The 26,320-nt window shown below is 47.5% G+C and overlaps 1 protein-coding gene across 5 annotated transcripts in view; it reads right to left on the reverse strand.

Moving 5' to 3' along the window:
- Positions 1-26,320, reverse strand: part of PLAG1 (PLAG1 zinc finger) — a 50,585-nt gene that overhangs the window by 12,321 nt on the left and 11,944 nt on the right. The window contains exons 2-3 of one of the 5 annotated variants that reach the window (XM_060610558.3): positions 4,949-5,052; positions 4,344-4,415 (exon numbers count right to left, since the gene is read on the reverse strand). The exons of 2 other annotated variants lie outside the window; for them this stretch is intronic. The gene's annotated coding sequence lies outside the window, so the exon portion shown is untranslated. Of the gene's footprint in view, positions 1-4,343; positions 4,926-4,948; positions 5,053-26,320 lie in introns of those variants that run through there. 2 more of the 5 variants (XM_060610559.3, XM_060610561.3) reach the window with 2 other exon arrangements.

Consider the following 26,320-nt stretch of genomic DNA (forward strand, 5'->3'; position numbering starts at 1 on the left):
AAACATAACAAGCAAAAATGAATCATACATCAGAGGGTCTACTAAAACAAATTCCTCTGGGGACGCCGGCCTAAGAACAGCCCTGTACCGAAACTGTTTCTGTGCTTTCAAATTCCACAGTTCTGATTGTCATTTGTCTAACAGCTGTGAATTTTTACAACACTTACCTGCATCAATACTTCTTTCGTATTTAACTTAAAGGTCAAACATGTACTTTGATAATTAAGGGCAAATGCCATCGATAATCAAAGCTGTGTTTATTCTCCCATGTGTTAATCATAAAACACCATTAGTAAACAATGCAGAAAACGTCAACATTTGCTTCAAACATGTTTTTCAGATAGATAGGTAGCTTGCAAAAGGAAACTTACCAATAGTTAATACTTTAACCGACAAGTACAAAACACAACAGAACTTTGAAGAATGTGGAAGAAATGAACAAGATAACATAACCGAGGACCAATTCTGAAGTAAGGGGGATGGCATACTCAGAACGCTTTTTTGATTGTGAATGTAATGTGGAAATTTTTACGGCATTCAATTTCTGTAAGTCTGTAAAATCTCTTATTAATGAATAACAAAAGGAAAAATATTATCTTGCAACTACAAAGACCTAAGCCTATTAAAAATAGATGGTGGGGCAGGAGCTGTGTCAGTGTTATTCATTGCTGTTTCTCATAAAAGTAAACATTTTTTTGAATGAATGAAAATAATTAAAGCAGGGCACGTGCCTTCCAGCATCAAAACGGACTTACAGGCTTGCTCGATCACCGGAACAGACATAGGACAGAATATACGTTATCTATGTTCAAGTAAAAAATTATATAGTACAGTTACAATTTGGTCCAATAAACTAAATAAGCCACTAGAAAGGGAGACACGGCCAAGAGCTGGGATGGCACCTGACCCGCCCGAGTTGTGAGCACTCAAATAACAAGCCTCATACTCAAAATACTTAAAATTACTGTATTTATTTTCCCGGAGAAATCATAGTTAACTAAAATAGTAAAAATAAGACTGCCTGTTTTGAATAATGGTACTTGATGTTTTCAACTTTGGAGCAATCCATTAAAATGTAGTTCTAACACAACCCTTTTGAAACTTACCATAAAATTTAGCTTTACTGATAGGTGGAGGGCCTTATATTTAAAAATCAAATACCAGAAGCCAACAGAGAAGTGAAGGGAAAAAGCAGACCTATTTGTTTTTAAGGACCAATGGGAAAAAGTCAACCAATTCCAAAGTGGAACCAACACACTCCAACATCGGTTCTCTCTCTGTACAATTAGGATGTTCCTTTTTGGTCCACCTTGAACCCGGGTATGGCTGTTTATTACATTTTCTAGAGTATCCAGCGAGGAGGAACAGACAATCTGATGAAGATGGAATATCCAAGTAAATTTTATCTTCCAATTCTGAAATGTTTTCATTGGTTATTCATTTTATAGAACATAAATGTCATGTCAAAATTTTTTTCTTCTCTTTTAAAAGCTCTCTTTTAATGATCCATAACTTAGAAGTTAGCATTTCATTTCAACTAGTATGTGGAGGATTCTTCCCCCGAGACTGTATATTCTCATCCAAATAAAAAACTAATGGGGGGGCGCCTGGGTGGCGCAGTCGGTTAAGCGTCCGACTTCAGCCAGGTCACGATCTCGCGGTCCGTGAGTTCGAGCCCCACGTCAGGCTCTGGGCTGATGGCTCGGAGCCTGGAGCCCGTTTCCGATTCTGTGTCTCCCTCTCTCTCTGCCCCTCCCCCGTTCATGCTCTGTCTCTCTCTGTCCCAAAAATAAATAAAAAACGTTGAAAAAAAAAAAAAAAAAAAAAAAAAACTAATGGGGCGCCTGGGTGGCTCAGTCAGTTGAGCGTCCGACTTCGGCTCAGGTCATGATCTCACGGCTCGTGGGTTCGAGCCCCACGTCGGGCTCTGTGCTGATGGCTCGGAGCCTGGAGCCTGCTTTGGAGTTGGTATCTCCCTGTCTCTGCCTCTCCCCTCTTTCTCTCATTGTCCCTTTCTCTCTCAAATATAAATACACATTAAAAAAAAAAAAAAAGAACCTGCTTAAAAAAAAGCAAATAAAAAAATACACATGGGTGGTATACCAGGTATTTCCATTTTCTTCACAAAGGGCAATTTTAGCCAGTATTTGCAAACAGGAAATGAGAGGGCAATTGTGCACAAGGGAATCAATGGTGCCTGAGAAAGAGTGAAGAATCGCAATTGCATCTGAATACAAAGATTGCTTAATCAAAACTTTAACTGTTCTTAGAGGTTTTCCTGGCTTTGTTTTTTTTGGCATGAAACATTTCCAGAGTATCGGTGCTCTGGCTAGGTACAAAGTAGGTAGGTAACTCACAGGTCCGCTCCCTCGGAAAACTGCCTATCTCCCAAACTGTGAGGGGTTGTTTTCATTCCTACGTTCCCGGGGCTACAACAAAAATGCCTGATATCAACTCAAAATGTTGACACTGATGGGCCCCCGACCTTTGGAGAACATGCCTCCATTCATTTACGGCTGCCTGCCTGACACTACTCAATGACAAACAGCATCCTCCAGGCTTTGGGTCTGAACTCTCCAAGCACTCGTACTGCATACGCCTAAAATGCCAACGGGAAGGCAGAGACAGTACACATGAAAGCACATGTGACGAGAAAGGAAAAGTTTTTTGTAGTTACAAAAGCTCATGCAGAGAATCAGTTTGAGGCCATCTCAAAGTAAAGTGCACTTTAAAGACAGGCTTGTGCTATGGGATACAAAGAGGTATAAGTGTTAAGCGTGTGTGCAAAATCTTGAGCCACACTAAGCTGTATCAGGAAGACAGCCCGCATCCAGGTAAGGCTCTGTGCGTGTCATGACTCCCTAAGTTATGCCCATGTGGCCGTCCAGACAGGACACAACCATTCTGGCAACAGCCGCTTCTATATATTCCTATATAGTTGAGTAAATAGTATCAGGTCTAGGCAGAATGGTCAGGTCAGGGTGGCCACTCCCTCCTCCACCTGCAGAGGGCAGGTGCACCGCCCCGGCCATGGCGATGAGAAGAGGCTTGATAATTACATTCCTTGGCCGATTTTACTTGAGCGAGAACGAACTTCACAGCTTTACCTCTCGGAGTTTAAGCCTGTGCCCGGTAAAGCTCTTCTTGGAATTACTTGCCTCTCCCCCGGGGATCCTAAATTCATCTGCAGGGAGACTGTTACTTATCCTTATACCCCCAGCACCTGGTCAGTGTCCTGGCATGTAGTAGATGTTCGATAAATATCTGTTGACCATAACCATAGTCCTGATAAGGAATTTCGGGAATCAAAACGAGCAGGTAAACAAACGTGTTTTGATGTTTCTGAAATTTCAGATCAGCGTAAAGCAAGCTCAGAAGGCGGCTTGTAGAACGAAGCTGTTAGTTTGTTCTGGCAGAGGAGTGGAAGGGAACCAAGGGGACCATCACGACCACCTGGGGGTCCCTCCTGTTTCAGTCAGGGGGCGCTGAAAGTCAGGGACACGTGGGCATGTGCTACTCAGAGGCCTGCAGGTGACCCGTCAGGCACTGCAGAGACATGCCTGGGTGGTGCTCAGTCGGCCTGCATTTTCAGAACATCTCTGCTTTCAAATGTTCTATTCCGTACCTCCTTGAGCGCATGCAACCGCGTCGATTACGATTTACCGTTTGGAAACAGCCCATGAAGTTTTATAGGAAAGAAAAAGGAACAGAGTGAAACTCAAATTCTTTAAAGAGGATGTTCTTCACGTGAAATTAAAATGTGACGTTGAAATGACGTTGAAAATGTCAGAGAAAACGTCTGAGGGATTACCGACACAAGAGAAATCAAAACGGGAAAATCTACATAAATGTCGTTGGCTAAGGAAAAGTAAGGAAAAACAGTTTTCTTTTTTTCTAGCCGCTAAAACAGTTTCAACAAAACCTAGTGGACAAAAAAATGCACAACCTGTAACACTAAAAAACTAGGAACACCTTCTCATATATCTTAAAAATGGACTGTACAAATATACAAATGACTCAAAACAGTACGCTAACTAGATTTTTAATGCTTACTCTTCACAGATACTGTGATTAGGAATTTCAGCCAGATTAATTTATGTACCTTTTACTTGATGACAAAGCTCTGTTCACGTATACTGTGGGACCTCGCCGGCTCCCAGCCTGCATCCTTCTTCCCCCCAGAGCTGGGTCCCTGCCTGCCCTCAGTGGAGCTCGTGACCTTGGGCCCATCGTCTGGCACTTGGCACGGCCATCTTTGTTCTTATCATTCTACCTCTCCTAGGGCCGAGGGTCCTGGCCTCTAAACCTCAATCCTGCATCAGAAGTCCTGCTGACAGACTTACCTGGTACCACATCCACGGGTGCCTGGATGTCCAAGTATCTCTACACCTCGATGCTGTGCCACTGAGCTGCACCTAGGGGCCGGGAGATCTAGATGCCTGGGTGTGTCCCTTTTCCAGCAAGGCTAGCAAACTGCTCTTGTCCCCCTGGGTCCCTTATCCTAGCATCTGCCCCATCCCAGCAAGCAGAGACAGCAGCCCTCCCCACCTGCCCGTAGTTAATCAGACCCCTCCCAGTAGACAGAAAGGAGATAGACTGGTAACGTGGGACAGTCTATCGCTCCGAGCAAGATTCAGAGAAGAGGAGCTTAAGAGTTCATCTGCAGGCTATTTGGGGAAGATGAACAAGTAAGCTTTTACAGCAGCGATGCAATTTGTGCACAAAGGGACACTGCTCACTGCCAGTATTCCAATCCTTCCATCAGACTATAACTATTAATAAAGTCCTGCTGAACACAATACGTATTGATAGACCTTAAAATAGTAAGTGGCATGCTTATTATGTGGCATGCTTTTCAAAGCTTTTAATGTGACGTCTTAAATTATTTAAAAACTGAAATAATGGATCACTTTGAAAGCCATGCCATATAATGATAAAAGCCACCTACCTGAGGCCCTGCTCCAAACTCTACAAGGTAACCTTATTAATAGATCATCACAGAATGGAGCATTCTGGGTGCCAAATACGGCCAATGCAGCACCAAGAGGCAACCTAAAAAGAAAAGAAGAGTTAGTTTGAAATTCCAAAAGTCAGAACCAAGCTGGTTAATGGCATATGAACCAAATTGGTTTTTATGCATTATCATATTTTTATACTTTATCGGAAAAGCTAGCTCAATTCCTGTTAGAAACAAATACGAAACAATTTATAGTACATTGAAAAGCGAAAAGTAAGTAACTCAATATGCCTGGATTTATAGATTTCCCCCCAAATCACAAGTTCTCTAGATTGTTCATATTTTTACTCAAATATTCCCAGTTACTGCCATTTCTCAAAACTGCCACTTATTTCCCTCGTTTGTATTTCAAACACATCCACTATTTTCTCTATAAAATTTTCAGAAAAACTGTTTGAGATTTTTCTAAACACCAGCTAATGGAGAAACGATGCCCAGGAGTGTTTCCCTCAGGCCATGTGTTCACAGGCCGGGGTGCAAACTGGAAATGCCCCCAAGTAGACAGAGTAAGGAGACAGAGAACTGCTCAGCTCCTGCCTGTGTCTTTATGATGAGACTATTATTTGTCTGAAAGTGAGTTCGCAGCTGGCAAGTCTGTCTTCAAGAACACGCGAAGAGGCAGCAAGACGCATTCCGAAGTACCCGGGGATCTGGATGAGCCACAGCCACAGCTTCGTTCTGTGGGTACAGGTGACGAAGGCCTACCACCACAGGCGCTAACCGAGGCAGGAAAGGGATGCCAGGAGTCCCTGCAGAAATCCTCGGCTTCGTTTCTCCAGACCAGAGAGTCAACGCTCAGTCATACGCGGCTGCCGCTGATTAAGACAAACAGCTGACACTGGTGCAATAAATATTACCAACAACTATTACATGCGGCATCGATCTGAAATTCCTGGGGATGCGAACAGGCACGGCCCCTGTTCCCAAGAGACCCGCGGCCACGGGAGAGGTACCTGATGTCAAGTGAAGCGATAGGACTGTTAATGAAAACAAAAGCTGCCATAAGGCAGTATTACAGGGACGAATCAGCAGTGTATATGGTATAAACAAGTACCAGAGGGTCAGAAAAGGGAAAGAATACAACCGAGTTTTGGTGATTGTGACCTTCCAGAAGGCACAATCAGGAGAGGGAGGGGGGAGGGAAGGGTGTGCGGGGGGGCATGCCGGTTAGCCAGAAGAATTCCGAGATTGGAGGCCTGGCTTATTACACATTCTGAGGCGGTGCTCCGGCTGGAGTGTAGTATGGTTTACAGACACTGGTTTACAGATTCTAATGACAGAAGTGCACTAAACCCAAATGGCTGGGACATTGTACGCTCACGTACCAAGGACGGCAAGTGGGGCGGTTATGAGACACTGAGAACAAGTACTTGGGGAGGTGGGGTGGGGGGAGAAGAGAGGAAAAAGAAGGGAGAGAAGAAAGTGTAGGGCGTGCTTGTGCAAATGAGACACAGCAGCTGGGTGCTGGAATAGTCTAAAGCAGAGAGCTGAAAACCAGCAAACACAGGCATCTCCTAGAAGAACGCAGACAAGCCCTTGAGTGCCTGACCACACTAACAAAGGAGATAAGAAGAAGGCAGACCTAGTTGTGTAGCTGACTCTTGTAGAGACAGATTCAAACCGAGTTACTGATTAACTCGTGTCGGTGCCCAGAGGCCACCGCTTTTAAGACAAAACTAGGTAATTTAAAGACGTGATGGGCAGAGACAGAGCTTTAGATAGAAGGAAGGACAAGGTGGCAACCCCCACGAAAAGACAAAGCTACTCAGCTCCCGCATTAAGACACCACCCCACAGCAAGAAAGACCGTGGGGTGGAGTGGGAGAGAGGGGACAAGTGGGGCAGGAGGAGGAGGCAGAAGCACCCCCAGGTGGATTGCCAGTTGGGCAAGGAAATGACTTCCAGCAAAGGGAGGCTCTCTTCCAGAGAGCTTTGCACTGGAGGAGAAGCAAAGGGCTGGTACCTAAGGGGGGACTCAGGATGCCAGGTGGGACAGACCTGGGACAGCTTCTGTGCTGAGTGAGCATGAAGAGGCAGGGAAGAACATGGAGCAGATGGGAGCCTGAGAAAAGGGAGAGGTTTTCGTCTTAGATGAGAAGAGGGGCTTCTTCTTCTTCTTCTTTTTTCATGTTTATTTTTGAGAGACAGACAGAGTGTGAGCAGGGGAGGGGCAGAGAGGGAAGGAGACACAGAATCCGAAGCAGGCTCCAGGCTCCGAGCTGTCGGCACAGAGCCCCACGCGGGGCTCGAACTCATGAACCACGAGATCATGACCTGAGCCCAAGTCGGACGCTTAACTGACTGAGCCACCCAGGCGCCCCGCATCCCTGATGCTTTAAAAAAAAAAAAAAACGTAAAAAAAAAAACTTTTTTTTTTTTTTTTTTTTTTTTAAAGTTCGACGTAAGAACTAAGTTTCTTAGTAGCTGCTGGTGGGAGTGTAGACTGTTAAAATTTTTTGGACTACGTTGTGGAAATATGTCATCAAAGCCTTTTAAATGTTCATATATGCTGACCTCATGAATCATTTCTAAAAATGTAAGCAAAAAACAACGAGAAAGGTGACAAAGATTTAAGTGTAAGCATGTTCGAAGTATATTTTAAGAATAAAAATTGATAATGTGTAATAAAAGGGGTAAGGTGTATGTCTGTGTGACAGAATAACAATGTAGCCATTAAAAACCGTGCATCTAAAGAGTATTAAATCACATGGGGAAAACACTGAGATGATGCATTTAAAAAGTAAGACAGAGAATATACTATGATTCCAATTTGTGAAGTCTACACTTAAACACTTAGAACTATTCCCCCATAATACCCTTAAATGTATCTAGGTTATTTTAAAAATTATCAAGATATACACTTTATATTCTTCTGTATTTTACAAATGTCCTACTTTTATATTAAAAGAATATTTTACCAAAAAGAATGGTTTTCCAAATAACGGTGCTGGAAAAGTTTGTTGTCCATTAACAACAACAACAACAACAACAACAACAACAACAACTTGAATCCATACCTCACACTATATGTAATCTTAACTCCATGTGGATCATAGACACCAACGTAAAACCTAAAACTATAAAAATTTTGGAGCAAAACAGACAAAAATCTTGTGACATTCAGTTACTCAGAAATTCCCTGGCTACAACATTGAAACCTCCACCTATAAAATAACATTGATAAACTGGATTTCATCAAAATTTAAAACTGCTATTCAAAAAGATAATGTTCAAAAAATGAGAGGACGAGCCACTAGAAGAAAATCCTTGCAAAGCCTGGATCTGATAAAGACCTTGTACCTAGAATATACTAAGGACTTCCAAAACTCAACAATAAGAAAACAAACAAATTGAAAGATGGGAAAATATCTGAATAGACATTTCACCAATGAAGATGGCCAATAAGCACATGAAAAGATGCTCCACATCACTGGTCCTTACAGAAACGCAAGTTAATATCACAGTGAGACAGCGCCATCTACCCCACTAGGAGGACTACGATGAAAAACACTGACCGTCTGACTGCGTCGGGTACTGGCGAGGATGTAAAGCAAACGGAACTCGTGCCACTAGCAAGAAGGAAAAAATAATGCAATCTTTTTCGAAGTCTGGCAGTTTCTTAAAATGTTACGCATGTGTCTACCATATGACACAGCCATGTCACCACCTATGTATTTACCCAGGAGATACGAAAACCTGTATCTATACAAAGACTCGTACATGGATATTCATACCAGCTTTATTTGTAATAGTAAAAAAAAAAAAAAAAAAAAAAAAACAGATACGACCCAAATGCCCATCAATATGGTGAGTGGATAAGCAAGCTGTAGCAGATTCATGCAATGGACTACTAATCAGCAATAGACGGGAAGGAACCATTAACACACACAGTAACATGGGGGAACCTGGAAATAATTACGCCGAATGAAAGAAGTCAGACAGAAAAAAGAGAATATATGAAATGATTCCATTTATATAAAAGTCTAGGAAATGCAAGCTAATCTGTAGTGACAGGAAGCAGTTCGGTGGTTATCCGGGGACAGGAGGGGGGCTTGGGAGGGACAGCTCACCAAAGGACACGAGTAAACTTCTCGGAATGATGGTTATGTTCACTATGTTGGTTGTGGTGAGGGTATCAGGGATGTGGACGTAGGTCACAACTTGGCAAATTATACACTTAAAATGTGTGCAGTTTATGAAGATATCAGTCATACCTCAATGAGCCAGAAAAAAAGCCCAAGTTTTCATGTTGAGAAAAAACAAATTACTGAGGATGACCAACAAATCTTCATGTGAATTCACTGAAGTTTGCAAAAAACAAAAAAACAAAAACAAAAACAAAAAAAACCAACAACAAAAACCAAAAACCAAAAACCAAAAAACCCAAAGCACACCACTTTCTGTGAACTGATAAACTAAAATCCTTTGTAAGGGCAATGACTCAAAATGACTAGAATCGTCCCTTCTCATTCAGAGGGGGAAAAAAGAAAAAGAGGAATATTGGCTTAAATGGAAGAGCCACATTCAGTCCTTACTAGAAAGGATATGTCTAGGCGGCTTGAGAGCCACATTCTCAGCTGTTGCCCGTGGAGGAAGCCAGTGCATGTCACCTGTTGCTTTAGAGACTGGCACATCGTGCTACGTGATTTAGAGGCTCCAGGAATACACTCTGGTTGGAACTGAGACCTACAAATAATAAATAGTTCTGGGATAAGTTCCCTTTATCAAATACCAAAGGAACTACCCGCCGAAGCGATTCCGTGCAGCCTCTGTACCTACCTTTTAAATATGTTAATTCGTGGAAGCCTTGAAAGAAAGAAGTGCCAGGCTAATTGGCGGGCTTGCCTTTGATTAATTAAAAGTAAGTAACCGTGGGGCCAAGATAACAAAAGAACAGGTATCTGCCATGCTTGGGCAGGTACTGCAGGTAGAGGGAGTCAGAACCTGCACGGCGCGTCTGGGTAACTTGAGGCAGTTTGTTATTTTTGGAGCCACAGCCAGAGGCAGGCGCTGGAGCTGAGAGACCGGCAGCGGGTAGAGGGGCCTTGCGGGTCATGTTACCGAAGGCTGAGCATTTTTAAATTCTTCTGATGATTTACAAATTACCCTAAATGTGGGCACTGTACGATTTGCTGCCCCCACTCCCATCCCCGGCCACGTTTCTAGGTAATTCAGAAGACGACCAGCCTTCGTGTCTTCTGTGGCTTTCCGAAACGGAATGGAGTGGGGGCTCTCCTTTCGGGTTTTATTTAGCTTAACCTTTTTCCAGAGAAATCTGACCTTCCCGAGTTATAAACTCATTTCTTAGGCCTCTGCAGCGTTTCTCAACACGTAATTAAGAAAAACGGGTGGAAAGCCTTCAAAGGGAGGCCCCCACCCGGGACCGGGCCGTCCCTTCTCCCCTGCGGGACACGCCCGCCTTGCTCCCCGTGCCCCACTTCTTAGGGCCCCTGGGTTACAGAAAGCCGCCCTCCCGTGACCCGTGACCCGAGCGGCATGCTTCTGGCAATCTCCGTCTCACTGCTCCTCGGCTCCTCTGCTGCGGAGAGGGCCTCGCAACCTGAGCACCTCCACCCGGTCACAGAGCCCAGGGCAGCACAGGGGACGGTGCCTGGACGCGAGGGACTTGCCCTCCGGGAAACACAGCGGTGCCCGAATCCCGCCTCGGCCCTACTGTAACTTCGGACGACCGGATGGCTCTTCGGCACTGTCCTCTGCAAGGTGGGAATAAATACTTACCTTGCGGCGCAAGGTCAGCGGGGTCACGGATGGAAAGTTCTGGCTTAGTTCTGAGGGTTCCAAACGCAAAGCCATTATACTCAGTGTGTTGTTCAGAAGTAAGTGCTGCCCCCAAATGGCCTGAACTGCACTTAAAAATAGGGGGTTTTGTTCTGGTTTGTTCTTGTTCTGGCCCCGGCTCCCACAGAATCACAGCCCGCACGATCTCTGACGGACAAACAGCGGCGGCGCTCCGTGAAAAGACGACCACGCACACAGATGTGACCGAGATGAGTACTAAAGTGACGTTTGGTGAGTGGTATACTCTTAATCGTCTCATCTCTGCGACACAGGTGGTGTGTACCTTAACTTTTATGGCGGTCACAGTCACAGATAACCCCAAATCACAGCTACGACAAAACCAATCCACGGGGAGCCAAGGGTCATTCTGCACGTTGAACTGAACGTCGATTTGGTGATACGTGATCGTGACCGTCCAGGGATGGACTGACCCTTGCCTGCGGCTTAACTGTGGTGAAAGATTGCATCGCGCCCCCGAAAATATAAAGATTACCCCAAATCAGAGAAAATAGCTACATGTTAGGGGGAAAAAGGTACTGCATCGAAGTACGCCCGCAGTAAACCGAAATTCCACACTGTGACTTCTCGAATGTGGGAATGTCTCTTTCGCATAGCATCTCAGATTAATCCCCTGCCCTCATCCTCCCGAAACTGAAGCAAGGGTTGGCAAGAGGAGTGTGAAAATGAATCCCATCTTGCAGAGCCAGGCCGGTGGAGGGATCAGGTATGGAGGGGAGGCACAGGGAGGAGACGGGGATCCAATCCTGGGGCAAAAAATGAGTGCTCAACTGTGACACACCACAAAGGAGGTTGTTCCAGCGGAAGGTAACTTCTCCCAGTTTTAAAACAAGCCGTGTGTGTTTTTTGAGATTTCCGAACGGTCGTACTCGTATTACTTTTACACTCTTGCTTATCCCTTGGCAGAAGAAATGTTTCTAAACACTAGATGCAATTTGAACGAAATAAATTTATATTAGGTCCACCTTGGCAAACAGTACCTTTGGCAACAACGCAGTTTATGTCAAATAGATCTGTAGGTACCTGCCGCAATACTGGACTTGCTTGTTTTTTTAGAATTTTTTAAAAATGTTTATTTATTTTGAGAGAGAGCGCATGTGAGCGGGGGAGGGGCAGAGAGAGAGGGAGAGACGCAGAATCCCAAGCAGGCTCCACACTCTGAGCAGAGCCTGAAAAGGGCTCCATCTCACGACCATGAGATCATGACCTGAGCCGAAATCAAGAGTCAAACACTTAACCCACTGAGCCACCCAGGTGCCCCCGTTTTTAAGAGTTTTACTGGCACTAATCTTGACCATAAGGTAATGAATGATATAGAGACCTGTGTATGTATTTTTCCATGTATTTGCCTATGCAATATGCACGTTTTGGCCTTTCTGAACCTCAATATCTTTAACTGCAAAGTGAACATGGTCGATTCTTGATTAAGCGGAATAGCCGGAAAGTAAGGTAGAAGGTCACAGAAAATCATGGCTAAGACAAAATTGATCACAACAATACGCTGACTTGTTGTCCTTTTGCTTTTTAAACCAAATTTCATTTGGGTAATTTAAAGCTACAGATCAATCCGTGCTGGGCCAGAGGGGGAAGAAGCGACTTCAGGAGTAACAAAAAAACAGCAAAGAAACTCTCGGGTCTGTCTCCAACAGCTTCCGCTGAGTACCGGCGAGGGCCACGGAATAAGTTCCACCACAGCGGAGATCTTGCTTTTTACCGACCCTTTCCGGGTCCCTAATATCTAGAACAGTGGATGCCCGAGGAGGTACTGAAACATTTACTGAATGAGTAGCAGGAGGAAGAGAAAAGAGGGAGGGAGGGAAGGCTTCCCTTCTACTGGCCAGTGTGGAAGAAAACAGCTGCCCAACCTACTTGATGACCTTTGTGAAAGATTAAGAATTGACTGGATACTTTAAACTTGGAAATTCTCTTGGATTTCCCTGGAGTATCGGGCAATCGAGAAAACCTTGTTCTCTCTCCTCTCTTGGCCCACCCTCAACAGATACCAGGACACTGCAGTCACTGTGCCATCTTGTGGTCATGTCTCGCAAGTTCGTCTTCCTCAATGTACCATTAGAGTCTCCCTACCTGCACAGTCTCTGGGAATGGGCTGTAAGAGTAAAGTTTTGGATAAATAAATCGCCATCATTTAATTCAACTGTCACGGAAAACAAAAAATATAATTAGTCACCAGTTCTATGATCAAGAAGCGTGTAATCTAGCAGGGGAGATGTCTCAAAAAGAGTATTTATAGTTACCGATAACACAAAACAGAAGGTAGAAAATGCCCCGAAATAAGTATAGATTAAGAATAATGGGAATTCACAGAGATAAAAGACTCATTCGAGCTTTGGAGGGGAAAACGTGGGGAGGAAGAGCCAAGTGAGCGGAGAGAGAGAAGACGTCGACTTGTCAAGGGGGGCTTGGAGGTGGGGTGCGGCTCCCACGGGAGGCGCAGGGACAGGGCAGGGACAACGGCAGGGCCTGCAGAGCACGTGGACTATGGCAGGGGCAGTTACTTCTTCCTTGACTGGAGCTGATGGTGGCCTAAGCGAGGGAGTGGGGAATGAGGCTGTAGAAAGGCGGGCTGAGAGGGACCAGGAGGCTGTGAAAGGGCTGGAGGAAGAAGCCGAGCACGGAGGGCAAAGGGCACTTCTGTGGGCGAGGTCAGCCTCCGTGGCGTCTGCGGAAGCAATCCTGACTGGTGGTGACAGGCGTCAAGTGCACCAGCTGTGATGCCGTGGGTAAAAAGGGACCTACCTTTCGCAGCTGAAAAGGTGAGATACTTAAACCCGGTAGGTTGCTACGAGGGATAGATGGGAGCGGGCATCACACGCAAAGCACCCTGGCGGTGTGTTTAACAGACAAGGGAGAACCAACACAGGCTTCGAAGAGCAGGGGAAGGACGAGGGCTGAAGACGGCTTGTGACAGAGACATAGGGGCGAGTCCGCTCACGACACGCAGGTGTTCAGGGGAAGGAGCGTGGAGAGGGGCCGAAGGAGGAACCTTCTGGCTTATGCAATGGACAGAAGAGGCTGGCCAGCGCAGGGGTGGGGGAATGCCCCCGAACGGGAGGACAAACCAGGGAGCCGGACGGTCCGAACAGCAAAAGGAAGGAAGTAGTCAAGATAAGAGAGACAGTAGTCAAGATAAGAACTAAATCCTACTCCCTTTTGCTGTGGAGACGGGTAGGTTTTTCGTAATCTTGGAAAGATTCAGGGGGACGGAGGAAGCCGCATGGAACGCTGAGGCTGAGGAAGGGGTGCAATGCGAGAAATCTGAGGCTCGAAGCTCTTCAGAGAAATGGTGTCGGCTGAAGGGGAAGGTACAGAAAGGAGTGAGCTTCGTGTCACCACGTTTGCTCCGAAGCTGGCAGAGGCTTGGCACGTTTACGTGTTGATAGGACCAGGGAGAGAAAGGATGAAGGGTTAGCGGGATGGGACCCAGAGCAGAGGAGCAGGTCCAGGAGGAGAGGCTGTGTGCAGACGCTGACCTGAGACCCCACAACACACGGGCGGAGGGCAGAGAAGACAAGCGAGCACTGCCTCACAGAGGAGGGGACGGCTGGGCACGATTTTCAGCGATGAACAGGCACTGGCCAAGTGGACGCAGGGAGGTGAGAACATTCCAGCAGTGCAAATGGCACGAGGGCGGGCATATGAAACTGCACTGACGAGCCCGAGGGAGGACCTGCGGTTTGGTGCTGTGGGGGGAGGAGAGGGAACGGGAGCCAGAGAGGAACCTGGGACCCAATCCTGACGGGCCTTGGACTCGAGCCGTCATTTCAGGACCACTTTACACATGCTAGTTCTAAATCACCTGGTGATATGACCGTCCATCTGGAAGCCCAGGAAAAGCAGCAGCCAGGGGGGAGGATCCTTCCAGGGCTGGGAGTACCAAGGTGGGAAAGCGGGCAGGCGATGCAGTGCAATGTTCTGGAGCACTAGCGAGAGCAAGCCGGGGCGGCAGAGAGCAAGTGAACACGGACCAAGAGGAAAGGAGAGGCGGAGAGCGTCCACAGAGCGAGAAGCCCAGGTCCCGCAGGGAAGGCACTAAGTGGAACGGAGGGGACACAAGCTGTGGCCAGCAAGGCTCACGCTAGGGCTCATTCACAGAGGTGAGCAGCGTGAAGCGACGACGACACTCTGGAAGGCGGAATGCAAATGTGACGTAGTTTTAGCGGGTATGATAGCGTCAGAGAATCTTGATTACGAGGTTTGCACCTTCTTAGTATCTAGATTTCTTAGCTGATATCCCCCAGTTAATACTTAAAGGTACCAAAAGAGGTGCCAATTTGAATCCTTTTTTTTTTTTAAGAAAGGAATTAGGTAATGTGAATAATCACTTCCTTAATTTGCCTTGAGAATTCGGATTAATTCAGAATTTGGCAGGTGAGTTTTTCCCCCTCACTGTAACTGCACTTGTAGTAGGAATCTCCTTCTCACTTATACTGCAATGTCAATGATCTAGAACAGGGAGAAAAAAAACAGAGAGGAGGAACAGGCTGTGAACGGCCAAAGGAGACGTTACGAAGCCACTCGCTCCATGCACTTGACGATGGAGGTAGTGCCGTGCGCCCTCCCTCACCGGTGCCAATCTCTCAGGCAAAATGATAACAAGTTGGGTTCCTGGGATTTCTGGCACGGGGAATATGAGCGGCCTCAGCCGTCAAAGGCAACTGTAATGATGGCAGCAAGCGGTGGCAGCTCGGAGGGGAAAACATACGAAAGACAAATATGCACAAGAAAAATCAAAAAGCATAGATGGCAGCAAGATTTCCTTAAGTGGTCAAGGCCCACGTGGGGGCGAGTTAAGGAAGCGGGCACTCCCATGTGCTAACGATGACTGAAGATGTCCTCCCGGAGGTCAAAATGGCCGTGTAGTTGCCAAGGAAAGCATTTATCATTTCCCCCACCCATTTCCCACCTAAGAACTTAGCTGAAGAAAATAACCTGAGGTGCACACAAAGGTTTATGTGCAAGGCCATTCATCAATGCTTCTTTAAAGGCTGGAAATAAGGTGCACAGCCAACACCAGGAGAAGGTGAGATAAATCATGGCGCTGACTCACACGTAGCTAGCTTGTGAGGAACACGCAGAAGTAACATCCAAGCGCACAGGAGATAACCTTTACGCGATGTCAGGTTTTCACAAAGTAGGATATAAAGCAAAGAAGATCTCACTTTGGTTTACAAAGGTATTACCCCTGTGGTTTAACGAAAAAAAATTACCTGTTTGTATTTAACGTTTTGATGATGTGAACTTTGATATTACGTTGGAAACACAGTATCATGTGCCTGTATTTATTTGATGTATATCGATGTTATTCTTGTTTCTGGCACTTAGCTTAATAGTTACTTCTTCCACAAATTCAATCCTTCCTACTTTTCTTTCTAGGTGACTCTAACGTGTGGAGGTAGGAGGAGAACCTGAATCTTACATAAAATGAGGGGCCACAGAAGCCTGTCGGACAGTCCTACAGGGATGCAGTTACCAAGAAACAGATGTGCAGGAAACTCTACAGGACTAAACCAAAGCAAACCAAAAAGACCCCACTTCTTCAACAAGCAAATTTTAAGGGTGAACATAGGGAAGGGGTAACCAGTAGGTCAGAAAAGACTTAGAGATGTTATCAACTACCTGTAGATACAGACCCTATGGGTTATGCAAACTTAAAAAATATTGAGACGATGGTAAATATTTGAACATTTCTAAATAATTGACGATGTTAAGACATTGTTCTTTTGAGTTGTGATCATCGTATTGTGATATCTCTAGAAAGGGTTTGTACGTTTTGGAAATACACCAGAAAAATGCAATGATATGAAATAATTTTGCATCAGAAGACTCCCCAGAAGAGATACGCATGGGTAGGGGACAGACAACACATGACTGCCTACTGAGGTTGAAACAGAACTGTTGAATCAGGTTTTGGGAATATGAGGATCATTCTACTGTCCTCTATGCTTTTGTGTATCTGAAATATTCTATAATCAAAAGTTTAGGAAATTCTCTAAAGGCAGCACCACACATAACCTACATGGTAAAAACCATATGTGATGTATCACAAACCGTATGAGTGCTTAACACGAACCGGTGGACAGTGACAAAGAAATTCCGTGTAGTTTATGACGCTTACAACTTCTGTGAGCTAAGGAATGCGCATGATCATTTCTGAAAGCCTGGCCCTGCCACAAAGGTCACAGGCCAATCAACCGATGTATACTACCCAACTGAAGCCCAGTAGGCCTTTGTACTTGTGCGTAAAAGTGACACCATGACAAACAGCTTTAGGACTCGTGGCCTTTCGATTCTATAGATTGTTTTTTAGAAACAAATCGTGTGGGAGAGGGTTTTTAACATTTAGGCTTTCAAATAATCACTTAGCGGACTATGACGGGGTAATTTTTTTAACTCTACTAAGGGTGGAGAATAAATTGGTCCAGCGGGATCAGAGAACTGCGTCAGGCTGGGATGAATACGGTGGCTTGTGGAGGCAACGGCGGTAGAAGGGCCCTGTGTCACGGAGCAGACAGACCAGACACTGGGGGAAAGCATCTGCTGGACTTGGCAACGGGGGTAGGGGTATGTGCGTGTGCAAGGTCTGCGGAAAAAAAGAGGAAAGCCGGACGGACGTGGCAGAGTCCAGTGAGGGCTTCAAGCTGTTCTGGTCTGGTCTGTCCACCGGCTGAAGAAACGTAGCCAGTGTGGGGTACGCATTTCCATATTCGATGGGACAGGGAAAGAGATGGTGAGCCCTGGGCAGGAGAGCAGAGCTTCCCAGCAGGCAAGAGAAGGGGTTAGGGTGCAAATAAGGTTTGTGGTCAGAGGACGGACTGCAGATAGGGCATATCTGATAGACTCAACTTCCTCAGTGAACTTGGGGCAGTTATGTAATGTCTATTACAAATTCTAATTAGAATCCCTATTAACAATTAATAGACTAGTATTAATCACCATATCATATTAGGTATTTCTATTTTATTAAATACTAGAATACCAATAAAAGGGAAATATTAGTTATGTAATAGATTAATATTAGTCTACTATATTATATATAATTATCTTATATATTATAATATATATCTACTATTCGATTATTAGAGATCCTAGTTCTATGACAACTATTATCAGTGTCATTATAGTAGCTAGAATTTCATAGAACAGAGTGGACAGGGCTGCTTAGAAAACAAAAGCCATGTAAGCACTTACACGAACCAGGTATTTTGCTGAGGACTGTATTCATGCATCATCTCATTTAACACTTACTTAACTTCTCTGAGCCTCAGTGTCTTCCTCTGTGAGTGGGGGATAAGCACAGTACCTCTCTTTACGGAGTCGTCGCGAGCATTAAAAGGGTCCCTATGTGTAAGTGTGCTGGACAGTGAGCCCACGGTAAGCACTTCGTAGCGTCGGGGGTGCCATTGCTCAAGAAGTGAGCCAACTTCCCCATCCACCACTCCTGTAGCTACCACGTCACTCCCCGCCGCAGCTAACCAGCACCACCCCCCCCCCCCCCAGGCCACCTGCCACAAGGCCAGGGCAGCACAGGAGTGAGCATGGGCAGGGAGAGAGGTGCGGGGGGCGGCGGGGGGAGAGATGGGGCTGGCAGTGGGGTGGTGGCGGAGCCACGAGGAAGTCCGGCTTCGGCGTCTAGGGATGGCTGAAGGGGGTGACAGCCACGAGGAAGCCGGGCAGAGCCTGTACGGGCCCCCTGCCTGCAGCTCCAAGGAGGCAAGGAGTCCTGAAGCCTGGAGGGCCTGGCTTCCTGTGGCGGGGGGGGGGGGGGGACAGGGGGCGGCACAAGCTGGGAGTGGAGAGTGGGGAGAAAACCCCCAAGGAACTCTGGGTAAGTGAGGCCACGGGACCCACCCGAGACTCCACTTCCAACTCTTAGAGCTCAAGCCTCATGAAGCGTGCCGCGTGCTTGATGTGCGAAGCTATGAGGATAGGGAAGACTTAGGTCCCTGAGCAGGGCGGGGGGACATCCCCGAGTGCAAGTCAGAGCAAGCTGTAGGCCAGGGGCACAGGACTCTGGGGGCACAGAAGAACCACGGAGTCAGGCCAGAGCAGGAGAAGAGAATCCCAAGCTGAAGGACTCGAGGGCGCCAAGGGCAGGGGGGGTCGGGGTGAGTGCTTCAGGTAACAGCCGACGGTGCGGGCCGAGCCAAAGGCTTCCGAAGTCTACTGAAGACGGCCGAACTTGACCGAAACGCTCTTAGGATGGCTGCGATGAACATGTACGTTACAGTCAGAACTGTGCAAATGTCCAGCAATTCTAGTATTTTATTTGGGGGTAAAAGGCACAAGGTGTGACCTTTCCGGAGACGTGTGACCTCAAGGGGATACGCTGGAGCTCAGGGTACCCTCGGCGGTCAAGTGATAATGTCCATGTGCCGATTGTCCCTCTGGGAAAAGCCAGTGCGGGCGTCAGAATGCATTACTCCCCTGGTCCGAGAAGCGAAGCGAGTGCTTCCCAGCCTTGGGTCTCGGCTGCGGTAGTGCAAACACCAACGGTGGGGGGAAGCGTGTGTCTCTGGATTCCTCAGGCGCGGGGGGGCGCACTCCCCTGTCATGTCTCCTCTCACTGCCCTGGGTGCCATCTCCTGTGTGTGGACCCCCCTCCCTCCGGCACCGTCTGCCTCCTGGCCCTCCTGGGGTGTGTGATGTGTGTGTGGCTTCCTCTGTGTGTGAGCACACCCGTGTGTGGGTGCACAAGCGTGCCAAAGCTCTGTGCGTTTCTCTGTGGTCCTGCTTTCCCAGGTGGAGGTATACTTCTCTCTCCCCTCTCCTGGTTTGTGTGTCTGTGCACCCCTAGGGGTGCGTGTGTCCTTCCCTTCCCTCTGGGCGTCTGTCTCTCCTACCGAAGGCGTGTGTACCTGGTGTCTTACCTCTAGCTCTGGCGGGGGCCGGGGGGGATGTCTCTCCCACCCTCTGGATACCAGTGTTTGTGTCTAGCTCCTTCTGGGCACGAGGGTGACTCTCCCTCCCATCTAGTAGGCTGAGTGCGATCATGCCTCTCACGACCTTCTGGGTTTGTGTGTGTGTGTGTGCGAGGTCTCCGCTCACGTCCTGGCATAAGTGGGACTCTCTCGCTCCTCCCTTCTTGGGGTGCCCCCAAGGTGAGTGTCTCTCCACCGGCCTGGAGTAAGTATGTCTACTGCCCCCCACCTTTCTGCCGTATGTATGTCTCCTCCTCCCCATCCTGGAATGGATCTCCCCGTCCTTCCGCCTCCTTCCACCTTCCGGATGTGTGCCACTCTCTCCCCCCTCATCCAGACGTCGGTGTCCCCCAGGCAGGGGTGAGACGGAGTTTCTGTATCTCTCCCCTCTCTGGGTATGAGCTGGGCATGCTGCTTTCTCTCTCCCTCCCCTGAAGCGCAGACATTAATTCACGCATACATCTATGGAAAGACCTAGTATCCCCAGGTGCACAGGTCTCCCGTCCCCACTGTGTGTTTAGTCTGTGTGTGTGTGTGTGTGTGTGTGTGTGTGTTTCTCCCTCCGGGACTCTGGGCGTGTGTACGTCCTCTCCCCCCGTATGCGTGGCTGGCTGTCTTTTTTGGTGTGTACTTGTCTCCACAGCCTCACCGCAAGGCGAGGGCGAGGAGAGGGCTTCTGTGTGTCTCAGGGATGGCTCAGGCTGCGAAGGGAGGAGCCCATCGGGTAGGGTGGGGGACAGAAGAGATGGAACAAGCCACCTCCCTGTCTCCCATCCTTGCCACCCTGCACTTCACGGTCAACAAGCGGCCGGCTGCCACGCCTGCGGGCAAACCCAGGCGTCTTCTCGCCGGCCTTTCTACGGGCCCAGTGCCGCTGCCATTCCTCTCAGGGACGCTGTCCCGGGACACCCTCTTGCAGGACTCTGACAACACACCCTAGCCGCTGCTCCAAGCCTCCTCCAGCTCCCCTCCACAGCAGCTGACCCTCTGGTATGGCCCCGAGGGCAGAGCGCCCCTCCCCAGATATTGCCGGTGTGGGTGAGCCCGGTTCCGGAGACAGAAAGAGGGAGGAGGTAGGGGCTCCGTCTAGTGAGGAGGCTGGGCATGCACAGGATGAGAGCAGGGAAGGGAGCGGGCTGGGCGAGCACAGGTGTCACCCGGACGGAGACATGGGCAGGCTGGGGAGTGCTCTGGGACACTCGGGCAGGCAGGCGACCAAGCTCAGAGGAGCAGGGGAGGGAGCTGTGAGGAAGGTACAAGCTGCGAGGTCACGAGTCCCAGGCAGCTGCACTCTCAAGGACACCGGGGAGGGGATGACTCCACTGCACCCCGGGCCCTCTGGCCACACGGAAGGGGCAGTCGTGAATGAGGACGAGGCCCGAGGTGGGGGCCAGCTGGCAGAGGGCAACCGATGTGGCGCTAAGGAGTTCGAACCACAGTCTGGACCGGCTGTCCCCAAAGGGGCACGAGACAGTCCCGCGGGGTGGCTCTCTGGCCTCACCCCCTACCCGGCTCCCTGTGCCTGGCTGGGCTCCTCCTCCGTCAGGGTCTTCTCGGGAAGCGCCCCTCGCAGGGTGTTCCTGGTTTGCTCCTTCTCCTTTAGGCCACTACACACGGTCTGTAAGGGTCCCTCTCTCCCAGGCCCCCAACTCTTCATCCTTGTGTTCCTTACTGCCTTCCAGACCACCTGCCACGAGCTGAGCGAACTCTCTACCGTCTGTCTCTGCGCAGTCTGGCTTCGTGTCTGGCAGGGTACCTAGCCCGTGGCAGGCCCTCTGTAGAGTCCGCTGAGATGTGAGGAGAGCGTCCTGTACGCAGACGTGGAGATGTCTGCGTACACAGATTAACAGCCATGGAGGCCCGCGAGGGAGTAGCGACTGAGGCTTTCTCAGCACGAAGCTGCCAGGCACAGGTGCGGCAGGAGTGGGAGCCTGTGCTCAGGAAGGGTGCGAGCAGAGAGACGGGGTCCCAGGAGCCCGAGGAGACGCCCAGATGTTGGGAGAATGGGCACCGCCAGAGGGGAGCGCACAGGAGGTGTCTGAGCAGGAAGAGCGGGGCCAGAAGAGCAGGAGGGGAGGGGGTTTTCAGGAGCACGTCAAGTCCTGCAGAAAAGCCAAGCGGCCATAAAATGGAAAGATGCTACTATTGGTTGGGCTATTGATGGATGTTCTCCTGGAACACAGACTCAAAGCAGGGGGGCAGGATCAGGTAGAGAAGACGAAGGAAACGGAGACCGGGCTGAGACCATGCTGCCAGGGAGTGTGGCGCTCACGGGAAGGGAGAAGAGACACACAGTTGGGGGCGGGGCGGGGGGCAGCGGCAAAGGTCTTCCACGACATTTCGTTTCTGACGGGGGAAGATGGAAGCAGACTTCGCAGGTGAACGGGGGCAGACGGGAAATACCAGGACGGGAGGGGTGTGTGGTAACCCAGTTGGCTCCAGCCGACTGATACATGCCTCCCCGGGTCATGAGGCCCAGCGCCCCCTAGACAGACTCCCCGAGGCTCTGCTAAAGCGTGTCCCACCCACAGGAGTATTCTGGAAGAGCGGGAGGCGAGGAGGAGGTAGGCGGGGAGCCGCGCGGCTGGCCCAGTCTTCCCTGTGGGCTGGGCAGGGTATCAGGCGCAAGGGCAGGGGAAGGAGGGTGTGAGGGCTGATAATCCGTGAGGAGAAGATGCAGCCAAGGAGCCGAGAACAGAGACACAGCTAGAAGACTGGCTCTGTATCACTAAAGACGCAACCGTGAATCTCAGGGGGTCTGCTTCTCAAAGCATCAAGATCCCTCAGTGTGGCATTCAGGGTCTGGTACATCCTGGCCCCCGTCTTTCTTTCCAGCCTCACCAACCGTCATGCTGTTCACCTCTGCCATCCCGTACTCCAGTTACGGGGGAGCGCCCGGCGTGTGCCACGGGCCCAGAATGGTCACCCCTCCCTTGTTGTTAGTTTTCCCCTCCCATTGGCTGCTCTAGGACCACCTCCTCTGTGGATCGAATCATCTACTGCTGTTGAACCACTTCTTCCTCTAGATGCCCGTGTATGTTTTATGTTTCTACAAAGGAAGCACCAGACCTACATCACAAGTTCCAACTGAAGGTAGAACGGATGGCTTTGTGACCAGGGGTCGGAAGGAATGGTCGGGCCGCAAATAAAACTACTCAAGTCTGAACTGCTGGCTTTAGGATGTTGAGAGTTGAGAAGCCAGCCTTCCATCCAGGCAACTATGTCAAAAAGGCCTTTGAAAATGTGTATCTAGAACTTGCCAGTGAGGAAGGGACTAGCGATAAGGATCTGAGTCATGTGCACAGCAGCGGACGACTGCTTCCAATCTGGATTACAGTGACATTTCTGCGACTCCCTTCTCACACCCATGGGCTCCATTGCTTTTGGATTCTGAGCCGACTTGACTTTCCTAACTCATATCCTCCCCTCCTCAAAAAGCTACAGTGCCTTCCACAGCACAGAGTGCAGACTCGTCGGGCTGGGAATCAAGGTTGTTCACATTCAGGCACCAGTCTCACCTGGTGCTGCCCCCCAACAAACCATCCCTTCCAGTCAGACTGGTATTCCTGGAGGCCAAGGACAATAAGCACATTTCTGCCTCCTCACTTCTGCTGAACTCATTCCTTTCACCTGAAGGCCCTCCCTTCTTGCTGCCCATTCTTAACTCATGCCTGTTGAAAGCCCGCCTCAAGTACACCTCTCCCTCCTCGGAAGACCTATAATTTTTACCGCCTATACCATTCGTTTTGCATTTTTAAAAAAAGTTTATTTATTTATTTATTTTTGACAGAGAGAAAGAGAGAGGCAGAGAGGGAGGAAGAATCCCAAGTAGGCTCTGTGCTGCCAGTGAAGAGCCTGCTGTGGGGCTCGAACTCACAAACCATGAAATCATGACCTGAGCTGAAATCAAGAGTTGGATGCTTAACCGACTGAGTCACCCAGGCACCCCTCGTTTGGCACTTTAAGATATACTGCCTGTTTCCCTTTCATCCATCAACCTATCATCCACAAGGCATAACAGAAACACAAAGGAAAGGCAGAAGGCAAATACAAGTTCCCCGAGAGGGGCAGGAAGTACTCTTCCTACTTCTGGCTCCCATTCGGAGAATAAAGAAACTTCAAAAAGAAGATGGTTTGAGATGGGACTTATGGGACAGGGAAGACGTGGACAGGTGTGTGAGGAAAACATTGCAGGGACTGGCCAAAGTAAAAAAAAAAAAAAAAACTTGGGCACACTGGAATGTGGGGTGTGTCTCTGAATTCCCTAAATCTGCAGAGGTAAGTACACGAATAACAAAATAGGGATCTGGAACTTAACTTGGAATCTTGGAGGACTTGGGATGCTGCCGTACACGGCATGAAATTCTTTCAATTCTCCTGAGTGGTAAGATCATCAGTGACACCTTCTATCTCGGAAGCCTAATACCTGAAATTAACTGAACACTATTTTCAATGGTCATAATAAAGAATTACATTGTTTATGGAGCTAAATTCAAAAATTCAAAAACAGACCCTCATTATCCTGAAGCTGGATGGCATTGTTATAAATGTGTTTTAAAGCAAAAACTGATCAAGACTACACCTTGGGAGATCATGAAATCCTATAAAACAAAGTTTACGTTTATATTTTTAAAAATCTCCTTTAACTCAGCAAACTTAGAATTTCCTCCCAATTCCCAGTAGATGGCTTAAAAATAAGTAGACATGTAGCACTTTCTAACTTGCGTTAGCATCAACCTTATGACTGAAAATTTCATTTTTACAGCTTTTAAAAAATAAATATATAAATTCCAATCTGGATATAATTTAGGTTTACATGAGCAAATTAATGTACCATAACTAGCTTACATGGCCAGTGCATTCTAAGGACGTACTTACACAAAGTAACAGAATGCCAGTTTCGGAAATCACGACTGCCCCTTGCATTTACATAATGCCTGCACTTCCTATCCCACAAGACCGAGGTGGAAATACAATGAGAGAATATAGGTAAAGGAAAATATTGCTCTCCAGCCAAAGTCCTTTATAACGGACGCATGGCGTTAATACTCAAAATATTTTGGGCGATATAATTTAAAAGTCATGTTGGCTAATGATTCGGGGAATAATTTAACCAATCAAGTTAAGTTTCTCTTTCTTTTAAACAGAAACAGTCTCTTTTTTGTGCTCATTTTGGTTTTGCTTTTTACTAGGAAGAACTTTTAACTAAAACTTGGCTAAAATAGAACATCTGATAATAGCTCTCATCTTTAAAGGATCAAACCCTCTGCTTTCTTATTTGATCAGTTTCAAGCTATCTTAAAAACACCTGTACAACTCCACCTTATGTTAGTGAAGTGATCGATGAAACAGATAAAGGCGTTTACCTTTAAAAATTCCCAAAGTTCCTTTTTTGGCAGCTGAATACCATACTTCTGAACTGTGTAACTTCAAAACTCTAGATTTAGTACAGCCTTAGATACAGAAGCACAGTGTCCTAAAATGCCTTTAAAATTTACTATAATACGTCTGCTTCTTTTTCAGAAGTGCTTTTGGACGTTATCGCTTGATAAAAAGCACAGAAAATTAGTGCATGCGGTACACAGGCACTGCCATACACAGGGTGGCAGCACTGAGAACAAAACACAGGCAAACGGCAGAACACCCGAATGGCCCAGGCGGCCACACACAAGTGTGCCCGCAACCTGATTATGAAAACACTTCTGAGACTCACGGCGATTTCAGTTTTAATTAAGAAATTCCTTTTAATTCTGGCAGAGGTACCATGCATTTTAGAAAAGCTGTTATGAGTCAGGCTCTGAATGGGATCAATTGCACTTTTCTCACAACAAACCTTCTCTTCCTCTTCCTGCACTGATAAAAGGTAAACTGAGTACCATTACATTTAAGACATTGTACCCATTATACCCACTGCTTAAGTAGAGCAGCTGTATCTCAAGCGTGTGTACACACACACACACTCTTCTGTTGTTGTGTGTGTTTCTTTCCAATTTATTTAAATTAAAAACAAAAAGTTAGTTCATCTATTTCTCCCACCCTTGCCCCACCCTCTGCCTCTGGCAACTACGAATCTGTTCCCCGTATGTATGAGGTTGGTTTTATTTATTTTAATTTCTCACATATAAGAAAGATTACGAAGAACGTGTCTTCTTCTGTCTTCACTTAGCTTAATACCCTCAAGGTTCATCCATACTGTCACAAATGGTGAGGTTTCATTTTTTTTAATGGTTGAATAATATTCCAGTGTGTGTGTGTGTGTGTGTGTGTGTGTGTGTGTGTGTGGTTCCTGTACCCTGACCATTGTAAATGGGGATGTACATATCCTTTCAAGTTAGTGTGTTCATTTTCTTTGGATAAATACCCAGAAATGGAATTGCAGGATCATCTGGTAGTTCTATTTTTACTTTTTTGAGGAGCCTCCATACTATTTTCCATAGAGGTTGTACCAATTTACATTCGCACCAACAGTGAACAGGGTTCCCTTTTCTCCACATCCTTGCCAACACTTGTAATTTCTAGTCTTTCTGAAACAGCCACCCTAACAGGTG

Source organism: Panthera onca, chromosome F2 (genome assembly GCF_046562875.1).
Source record: "Panthera onca isolate mPanOnc1 chromosome F2, mPanOnc1 haplotype 2, whole genome shotgun sequence".
Classification (NCBI taxonomy): Eukaryota; Metazoa; Chordata; class Mammalia; order Carnivora; family Felidae; genus Panthera; species Panthera onca.